The sequence below is a fragment of the Lipotes vexillifer genome, unplaced genomic scaffold (assembly GCF_000442215.2).
Source record: "Lipotes vexillifer unplaced genomic scaffold, Lipotes_vexillifer_v1.1 scaffold217, whole genome shotgun sequence".
NCBI classification, from domain to species: Eukaryota; Metazoa; Chordata; class Mammalia; order Artiodactyla; family Lipotidae; genus Lipotes; species Lipotes vexillifer.
Window position 1 is genome coordinate 2,687,554 of NW_006788200.1, and position 9,340 is coordinate 2,696,893.

A 9,340-nucleotide genomic window follows, 5' to 3' on the forward strand; every position below is an offset into this window, starting at 1 on the left:
TAACATGTCTAACGCTGAGCTCCTTATTCTTCCCCCAAACCTACTCCTTCCACAGTTTCCCCCATCTAGGTTAATGGCAGCTCCCTCTTTGCATTGCTTCAAGGCAAAAACTCTTATTGTCATCTTTGACTTCTTGTTTCTCACACCCCATCAACAAATCCTGTCAGAGCTGTCTTCAAAATATATACAGAACTTGGCCACTTCTGCTGCTACTACTCTACTCCAAGTTAACATCATCTCCCACCTGTTTGATTGTTATGACCTCCTAACTGATCTTCCTGCTTCAGCCTTTCCCCTTCAGTTTGTCCCTCATCTGGCAGCAGAGTGACCTGCAAAACCCAGTGTCAGAACATGTCATTCTTCTGCTCAAAACCCTCCATATTATCCCTAGCAAAAGCCAAATTCTTAACAATGCCCTATATAATCTCTTCCTTGTACGTGTACATATTAAGTACATTCCTGCCTCAAGGTTTTTGCACTCACTGGCCTCCATGTAGACAGTGGTTCTTAACCTTTATTTCATGCTATGGACCCCTTTGGCAGCCTGTGATGCCTGTGGACTCCTGAGTATAATATCTTTAAATCCATAAAATAAGCTTCATAAATTATAAAGAAGACCAACTATACTGAAATACAACTCTCAAAATATTTTTCAAATGTGTAATATAGTAATGTATGCGTTTCTTATTAATTCACTAAATTACAAGAGCTAGCAGCCTAAGTTTGAAGTAGTGATGAGTGTCATGATATCTTAAGATATCTGCAACAACTATAATGTGATATGAAAATATCTGTGATTTCTACTGGCAACAATGTCACAGGTGCTGCTAACATCACTGTGATTTGCTGTCTGCATTCATAATCAAAGAACACACCAAATTTTAACTAGTGAAAATTAAAATATAGTTTTTGTTTCCTGTCTAAGGTTGAGACCCCCTGAATTCTATACTCAGACCTCTGGAGGGAGGTGCCTATGACTCCAGGTTAAGAATCCCTAGCTTAGAATGCTCTTCCTCCATAAACTCTCACAGTTCATTCCTTCTCCTTTTACTCAAAAGCCACCTTCTCAGCCAGCTCTTCCTTGAGGACTCTATTTAAATTGCATCCTCACATTCCCTATCCCCCTTTGTACTTAATTTTTCTCCACAGCGCTTACCTTCAAATATAATATTTTTTTAACTTTTTAAAAAATTGTGTATTTCCTTTAACTAGAAAGTGAGTTGCACGAGAGTACGCATTTTTGTCTGTCATGTTTGTGCTGTGTTCCTAGCACCCAGAATGATGCCTGGAATACAGAAGGCACTCAATAAATATTTGTTGAAAAAAATGAATGATTACATCTCCAAGGACACCATGTTTCTTCTCTCTCTTTTTTTTTTTCTGTAAAACATTAATGAATGATTTGTGAAACTTTTAAGAAGGATTAAGGAGTTATAATTAGCTTTAATGCTATCATTCTATTTACATTTCTGAGGTTAACCTTAAACAGTAGCAGAAAGCTGTGGGAAGTCAAGGATTCTGATGGAGCGCCCAATCCTAAACAAGAAGTATCTTCAAGGACTCTTTAGGTGATCTGGATCGTACCCAAGCTCAGGGGAGCACCTCAGAAACAAAGTGCTGCTCATAAAATTCTTTCTTGCCAATATAGCGATCAGGCTCCCATCTCTGATCAAACCAACAATACTGATACTTTTTATTTCTGGCAGTGTGGTAAAATGGAAAACACATAGGTCCTGGGGTCTGCTGGACTAGGTGCCAGTTCTGTCACCACTTGCTAGCTGTGTGACTGTTGGTAAGTTGCTAAACCTTTCTGAATAGGTAGCATGTTTTTTGTGAGGATGAAATGGGATGACTAACAGTCCACAGCACAGAGCAAGTGCCCTATAAATGGTCATCCACTCCCTCTTCCTCCTCTAGGTCATTTTATAACTGCTTGCCATGGGATCCTGATGGCTTAAGAGCAGGAGCCTGTCCAGTCCTCTCCTGCATGTAAACCCTCTGCAACTAGACCCAACAAGAGCAGTCCCCTTGAACTGGGCCACTGTAAATTGGTACCTCCACTCTCACCTCATATGTGTGGCTACCACCTGGATCTTGACCATGGAGGCCACAATCATTTACAGTTTTTTCTCCTGGCCTTCCCTTTTGCCCACACTGGGAGATCTTGTGTATGTCCCTCAGTTTCTCAGTGCTAAGAGCTTTCAGGGAGTGTATTCACACCCTTCTAAAATGTAGACATCAGGAAAAAGTGCTAATGTGCACTGCATACTCTGAGCCAGGCCCTGCTGTACACATATAGTGTGTATGTGTGTGTGTGTACACACACACACACACACACACACACACAGGGCCTCAGGAAGCCTCCAACTACCCCATTCTACGAAGGAGGAAAAAGAGACCCAGAGATGAATTCACTTGCCTACATGAAGCAGCCTCTGAACCGCAGAGCCAGGATTAGAGCCCAGGTATTTAACCATTTTGTTACCTGCTCACAACGTGCAACATCTGTTTCTAGGCACTGAGCTTGAGGTTGGGAAAATCCTACCAACTGACCACTAAATGCTAGAACAGTGCTAATTGGGAGATACCTAGACCCTCAGTCTTGCCAGACAAGCCTCCCCAGACTTTGTGAATGAAGGCCAAGGAAACGTTGCAGTGACTCTCTTTGAGCTCGTATTTCTTTCCTGTTGCAAAAGTGCTTATTTCAGCATCCATCATCTCCCTCTGTTGTGTAGACAATCCGCCCTGTCAGAGGATTTGTGCTGTTATTATGAGTTTGTTTATTATTAGATTTATTTCTCCTATAAGGAAATGTGTTCACAACATTCCACCGGGGAATCTTCTTAATTGTCACATAAATGTCATCTTATGTAAATTGAATATTTATCTTCCCACAGAAGGGGTGGAGGGGAAAGAAAGAATAAACAAACTTCAGTCTTGGAGAGGGAAGGTGGTTTCTGTCCCAGTTCACAGCTCACCCACGTGCCTTCAAAGCCAAAGGTGAGGTGAAGAAATTATTGGATCATCTTTGAGGGGCAGCCAAAAAGGAGGGGGTAGAAAAAGCTGGCAATGATGCTTTGAGGATATTGGGCCAGGCTCCCAGGTCTCCCCCTCCAAACCCCGCCTGAGACCAGACCACCCCCTCCCTAGCTGGGAGCATCTGAGAAGGCTGCAGCTTGCCCCCCACTTCTCCCCATCGAGAAGGCCAGCCCTGCTCCTTCCTCGAGAGAAGGTGAGCACGGCGGGCGCAGCGGGTTGGGTGGGTGTGGCCCGAGGCTCCGGGAACGGACCCAAGGCCCCGCCACCGCCCGAGAGCCGCCCGACAGCCCGCCTGCCTGGCGAGCGCAAGCTCTTCTTCCAGAAACTGCGAGGATCCCAGCGCACTGTTTGTGCACCACAAGGTCAAGTCGGGAAGTGGAGCCGGAGGAGGAGGGGCGAGGAGGCGAAGGGTGGGGAGAGGGGCGCCCCGCTTCCTCGCCAAGTGCCAATCCTTGGAAGTTGCCCCTTGGTTTTTAACCCTTTAGGGGGACTGGGAAGGACGAGCAAGGGGGAGTTGGCTACCCCGGGGCAAACTCCTACCGGGCCCAGGACGTGCAGCCACCCACCCACCCATCACTGCGTTCCCTACCCCCCGGAAATGCGGGGCAGAGCTAGGCGCCAGGAGGCACTCGGGCGGGGGGAGGGGGCGACGAACCCGAGAGGGACCCTCTCTACGGACCGCCCCTCCTTCTTGAGGTCGCCCACAATTTCAAGTTTCCCCCGCCCGGCATGTTAGTTTCCATCTGCTGTGGGTGGGGGAGGAGAGCCGCGCCCCCTCCCCCAGACTCGCGCGCGCCCCTCCCCTCCGCTCCTGCCAGCACTTTCTGCTCACTTCTGGCGCTGCGAAACGCCACGCGATTTATTCGTTTCGCATTTTAAAACCAGCGATTCAGGATCAGGGCCTAGAGCGAGGGTCTTCCAGCGCTGGAACCCCGGGAGGCGGGGTGCTCAGTGCAAACCTCGTTCCCTCCGCGAGTGTCGCCTTCAGGCTGTTATTTGCAAAGAAACGTCTTTTTGACGCAGGGAGAAATGGCAAATTTTAAGTACGTCATTAATATGGCGCCAAAAGATTTTTTTAAGTATAAGCTTGCTTTTTTTTTTTTTTTTTTTTAAGGTTGCGGGGGGCGCCGCCCGGGTCTGGGGCGCGAAGGGGGCGGGGTGTGAGCAGAAAGTGTGAGTGAGAGAGTGGAGGGGCGGGGTATGTGTGTGAGTGTGTGAAGTGTGAGCAGACCTGATGGGACTTGCACGGGCGCAGCCGCCGGTTGGGCCCGGCCCTGGGGATAGGGCGGGCTGGGGGCGCCCCAGAGCCCGTGGGGAGTCCAGGCCCGAGGTGCAGGCAAGAGGGCGGTCCGGCAGGGTACCCTCCCCCCGGAGGCCTGCAACACTACCTGAACCCGCAGCTGAAGCCAAACAACTGGGCGGGGGGGTGGAGGGGCGAGGCGGGGGGTGTCAGGAGTGGAAATCCGAGTGAATAAGAAAAAAGTGGCTCACCCCCACCCCAACACATTTTTTTTTTCTAAAGAGATCACAAGGAAGTCTTGGTTTAAAAAGAAACAGAAACATACACAGGGGGGTTGGTGAATGGTGCCGACCGCGGCCATCGCAGTTGGAGGCTATTGGGGGGGGTGGTTAGAAGCGTCCATGGAGTTACTTTGCACCCACTCCTAGCGGCAAGGGCTTAGGTCTGGCGGGCTGACAGTCCCCGGCCGGGTGCGCTGCCGGGGACCCCACGGGCCCGGCCGCCTCCCTCGCCACGACCCCGGATGGATGCGCGCCCCCCGCCCGCCCGCGCCGGCCCCAGGAGCTCCGGGTTTCAGGAGCATCCTTCCCACGCCGGCCCCAGCCGCGGCGCGTAGCCGGGGGTAACGGCCCTCGGAAGGGCACCGCGGAGCAAGGTAAGATCCAGCCCCCGGCGACTGGCCCTGCGCATCTCCACGACGTTATTTTGTGTTTTTGCAACAGATCTCCAGCGCTCCTCGCTCCCTCGCGCTCTCTCTCTCTCTTGCTCGCTCGCTCCCTCTCTCTCCTGCTGGCTGCTTGTTCTAGGAAGCCAGCGCGCGGGGCGGGGGGGGTGCCGATGCACAGCACAGGGGAGAGAGATTGCGCATGTTGGTCAGTCGTGTTTTAAAGAGTACATTGCGGGGAGACTGAGAGGGGCGCATGCAACAACAACTTTTGGAAGGGTGAGCTTGGCGACCTTCTTTATTAATGACTGCGGCAAAGCGCCCCCGGGCCGGGAGAGGGGGCGCGGGCGGGCGGGCGGGCGGGGGCGCGCCGGGGCTGCAACTTGCCCCGCGGGCTCTGGCAGGGCGGAGGGGCTGCGGCGGGAGACCTGTGCGGAGAGGAGGTCGCGCGGTCGGGGACGTGGGTTCGGAGGACCCGGGGCTATCTGCCCTCCTGTCTCCCCGAGTTTATTTTGTTGATACGCAGCACGTCCGGGCGCCGAACCGGGCTGAGCCGGTGCACATGACCCTGCGCTGGGCTCACGTGCAGCCGGTCCGGTCCCAGACACCTTCCGGGGGCCACCGCCTCCGCCCTGTCTCCCCCTCTCCGGGCTGGGTGCACGCGGGCTCTGCACGCGGGGGCAGCATGCTCAGCTCCCGGACGCGGAGGCTCTGCACAAATTAAGCACAGTTTTTTGGAGGGGCGGGGGATACCCTTTCCAGGTGAGTGTGGAGGGTGCGCAGCCCCAGCGCGGGGGGCGCGGGCTGGGGGTCGGGGGCAGCCCCCCCTCCAGGGCTGCGCGGGAGTCCAGCGGGGGAGAAGCGCTGGGAGTGGAAATGTACCGGCGGCGGCCGGAGCGGCGGGTGCGCGCCCGCGGGGCGACGGCAGGGGGCGTGGCCCTTGTTTACCTTCTTCCAAGTCTGCCGGTTCGCGTCCCGCTCTGGGGACGGTTCTGCAGTCCCCTGCCGTCCGCCTCCACCCCTGAGCCCTGGGTGGTACCGGGAAGATGTAGGCAAGCGGCGGCCCGAGCCTGGGACTTACACACCTGACTCCCACAGGAGTGACACTGCAGCCCCCGCCCCCACCAAGCACCGCTGCAGTCCCTCTCCCGGATCCCCGGCCCCGCCCCGCCCCCGGCAGAGGCATCTTCCCGGCCTCACCTCCTTCCTCCCTCTCCCCTCCCTCCCTCCTTCCCACCCACTCGCCTGCGCCTGCGGAGCCGCTCCTGCCCGCCTCCTCCCCGCCTGGGTGCAGACTTGTGGCTCCCTCGGTCCATTCCCGCTTATCCCTGGGCCCTGAGACACCCTCTTCTTCAGGCCAAGGGATGAGAGGGGGTCAGCTTGACGACTCGTAGCTTTAATGTCAGAAAAGGGGAATGTCCGCGAGACAAGCAGGAAGCCTTCCCTATAGCTTCTAGAGGCCCAGGACATCCACCCTCCCTACACACACACCATCCCCACACACAGCTGCCACCCCCCGAGGGGCTCGGCCGCCCTCACCCGCTACGCCTACGCCCTTCCTCCAGCCCCGGGGGCCAAGGCCACCTCCCGGCGCCACCCCCGGCCCGAACCGCTTCTTGCCCTTCCTTCGACTGGGCCGGAGCCCCCCGCAGCCACCTCCGGCTCCTCCTCCCGGCTCCCGCGGTCAGAATCACGCCGGCGCGCCTCCAGCCTGCTGTCCCCTGGACTGCCTTTAGGGGCAGGCTGGAGGCGCGCGCCACCCCCTCCCAATCCCCTTAACCTTTGCTGTCGGCCGGGACATTTTTCTTTAGCACCTTGAACGCAGATCTCCTGCCCTGGGCTACTGGGAACGGGAAGGGCTGTGTTTCCCTTTTCTCGGCGCCAAGGGCAGGAAGGATCCGGCGCCTCTGGTCTCTGCCGACTCCCAAACCTTGCCCCGCGCTTAACATTCTCTCCCACTCCTTTGCCCCACCCCCACCCCCGCCGCCCCCATCTACTGCGGGATTCCAAGACACAAAGTTTCATATAGGGTCTGAGTTTGTAGGGTGTCATCAGGAGGCGTCATGTTTGCACTCCGAGCTGAGGAGCTGAGTGGGCACGACTGACCTGCCACCTTGCCTTTGTTGCAAGGGGGAGGAGCCCTGAGCTTTGAGTCCAGACAAGCTGTGAGGATGTCCCTTTAACGTATGTTTGCAAACTGAGTCCTGGGCCTGGGTGGTGGTAGGGCTGCCTGGCCCCTCCTGCCAGGGTGGCATTAACTCCCTCCCTTCACTGGTAAAATTCCCAGTAGGACATTTGGCAGAAGAGCTGGGCGGGGAGCTGCCAACCAGGCCTGGCCCTGTCTCCTGGGTTCCCAGGGTGCTGGCTTGTCCCCTACCCTGACTTCTTCTCCCACCTTAGGGCCCCAAGTGAAGGCACCATCCTTCCCATCCCATCTTCCTCAGGCGGGTTGGGACTCGCAAAGTGATCTAACAAGAAGAGAAGGAAAATAACAACAGAGTAACTGTAAGAGGAAGGAATGAGTAATAAAGCCGACCCAGGCAGGGAGGAGGGCTTTTATGTTTAAGAGATGCTATTTGCTTTTTAGGTCACAGGCTGCAAAAACAGGCTTTGATCCGAAGTGGGCGAATAATTTATTGAGAAAGTTTGCATGGTAGGGGAAAAAAGGGATGTTTGTTTGATCTGGAGGCCTCTCAGTTGTCCCAAGTGCTGTTGGCTGTTGTTTAGAGTGGAAAAGCATTTGGTTCCACAGCAAATGCCTCACCGAGGGAAGTCCTTGCCCCAGACAGCAAGACTTGCAGTGAATGTTGGTTTTGAAATTGTTTAGCCAAGGGTCTCCCCAGCACTTTTGGAGTTGAAGTGTTTAAGGATAGAGTTGTTTGGGCTTGGGATGCAGCAAATGTGTCCAGAACATTTCCCATCCAACAGGCTTTTCCTTTCCCTAAATTGCCTGGCTAAAAAGCCAATAACACCGATCCAAGAGGCTGTCAGAAATCTCCACTTAGCTTTCATTGACAGGTGAGGTGGGACTGCTGGTCCCCAGCCCCCAAGTCCTTCCAGAATCATGAGATTAGGCTTTTGACACTGATTTCCACATCCTCGAGGTTGGGGGCAAGGTATTCTGGTTAATCAGTGTTCCAGTTAACAGGGAGGTACTTGTCTTATACCCAAGACCCAAGTCAGAGGCTTCCAGTCCAAATTCTTAACAGCTCATCTAGCAGGCTCTTTGTGGGCCTCACAGTTTTCCCTTTAGGTTCTCCAAGGGGAGGCCAAGTCAGAGTTATGAGGGGGGGGTACCCCTTGCTTGCCCTGTCCTCCACATAGGACCCTCACTATGTGTCTCAAAGATGAGGAGCCCAGGGGCTTCCCTGGTGGCGCAGTGGCTGAGAGTCCGCCTGCCGATGCAGGGGACACGGGTTTGTGCCCTGGTCCGGGAAGATCCCGCATGCCACCGAGCGGCTGGGCCCGTGAGCCATGGCCGCTGAGCCTGCGCGTCCGGAGCCTGTGCTCCACAACGGGAGAGGCCACAACAGTGAGAGGCCCGCGTACTGAAAAAAAAAAAAAAAAAAGATGAGGAACCCAGGAAGATTCTCAGAAAACCTATAGGAATCTGGAATACCCCAGCCATACCTGGGAGTTGTAGGTCTGTGCACTGTGCACTGTACACCGTACCCCCTGGGGGGGGAGGGGGGCAAGGTGCACTATTTGGAGCCAGACAGTCTAGGTTTGAATGCTAGCTTTGCAGTCACCAGCTGTGGCAATTGCTCTGTGCCTCAGTTTCTTCATCTGCAATTGGGCTTAATAACAGTAGCTACCTCATGGTGGGTGTGTGGATTGAGCAATATATTGCATAAAGAAGACTATGCACAAAGCCAGGCATGTGGTAAGCACTTGATTAGTGTTAGCCATTCTTACCGTTATTATGAATGACCTGGATAGGACCCAAATGCAGCTGACCTTTGATCTCTCCCCTTTAGGCTAGGCCAGAGAGCCAGCTCCCTTCTCTGAAGAAGGGATCAGAAGGACCCTGCAGTTGCCAATGGGCAGCCATCCATGGGAGCGAGTGGACTGAGCTTTGCCCTCTCTGAGGTGGAGGGTAGGGTGTGAAGGTGCTGAAGGACAAAGTAGACAAAGCCCCTTTCTGTCTCCCAGGATCCCCTTGGTATGTCCCCAGAACTGGGTCTGGAGGGTGGGTATGGACAGTGTGTTCTAGGGGAGCTGGGTGCCCCCTGGGACACTTGGAATTGCAGGTGGGCAGTGATGGGTGTTGAAGGAGGGTTAGGCTCCCCCATGATTGGAGAAGTAAGTTTGAGCATCTGTGTATACAAAATCATTTTTGTCACGGCAGTTACTGTCCCTGAGAAGGCATCAAAGTTAATGAGAGATAGGAAAGAGGG

The 9,340-nt window shown here is 54.3% G+C and overlaps 1 protein-coding gene across 1 annotated transcript in view; it reads left to right on the forward strand.

Annotated features, from left to right (window-relative positions):
• Positions 1 to 5,044: 5,044 nt before the first annotated feature.
• The window catches only part of JADE2 (jade family PHD finger 2), a 47,501-nt gene continuing 43,205 nt past the window's right edge, over positions 5,045 to 9,340 (forward strand). Inside the window, exon 1 of the mRNA XM_007461364.1 lies at positions 5,045 to 5,222. The gene's annotated coding sequence lies outside the window, so the exon portion shown is untranslated. The remainder of the gene's footprint in view (positions 5,223 to 9,340) is intronic.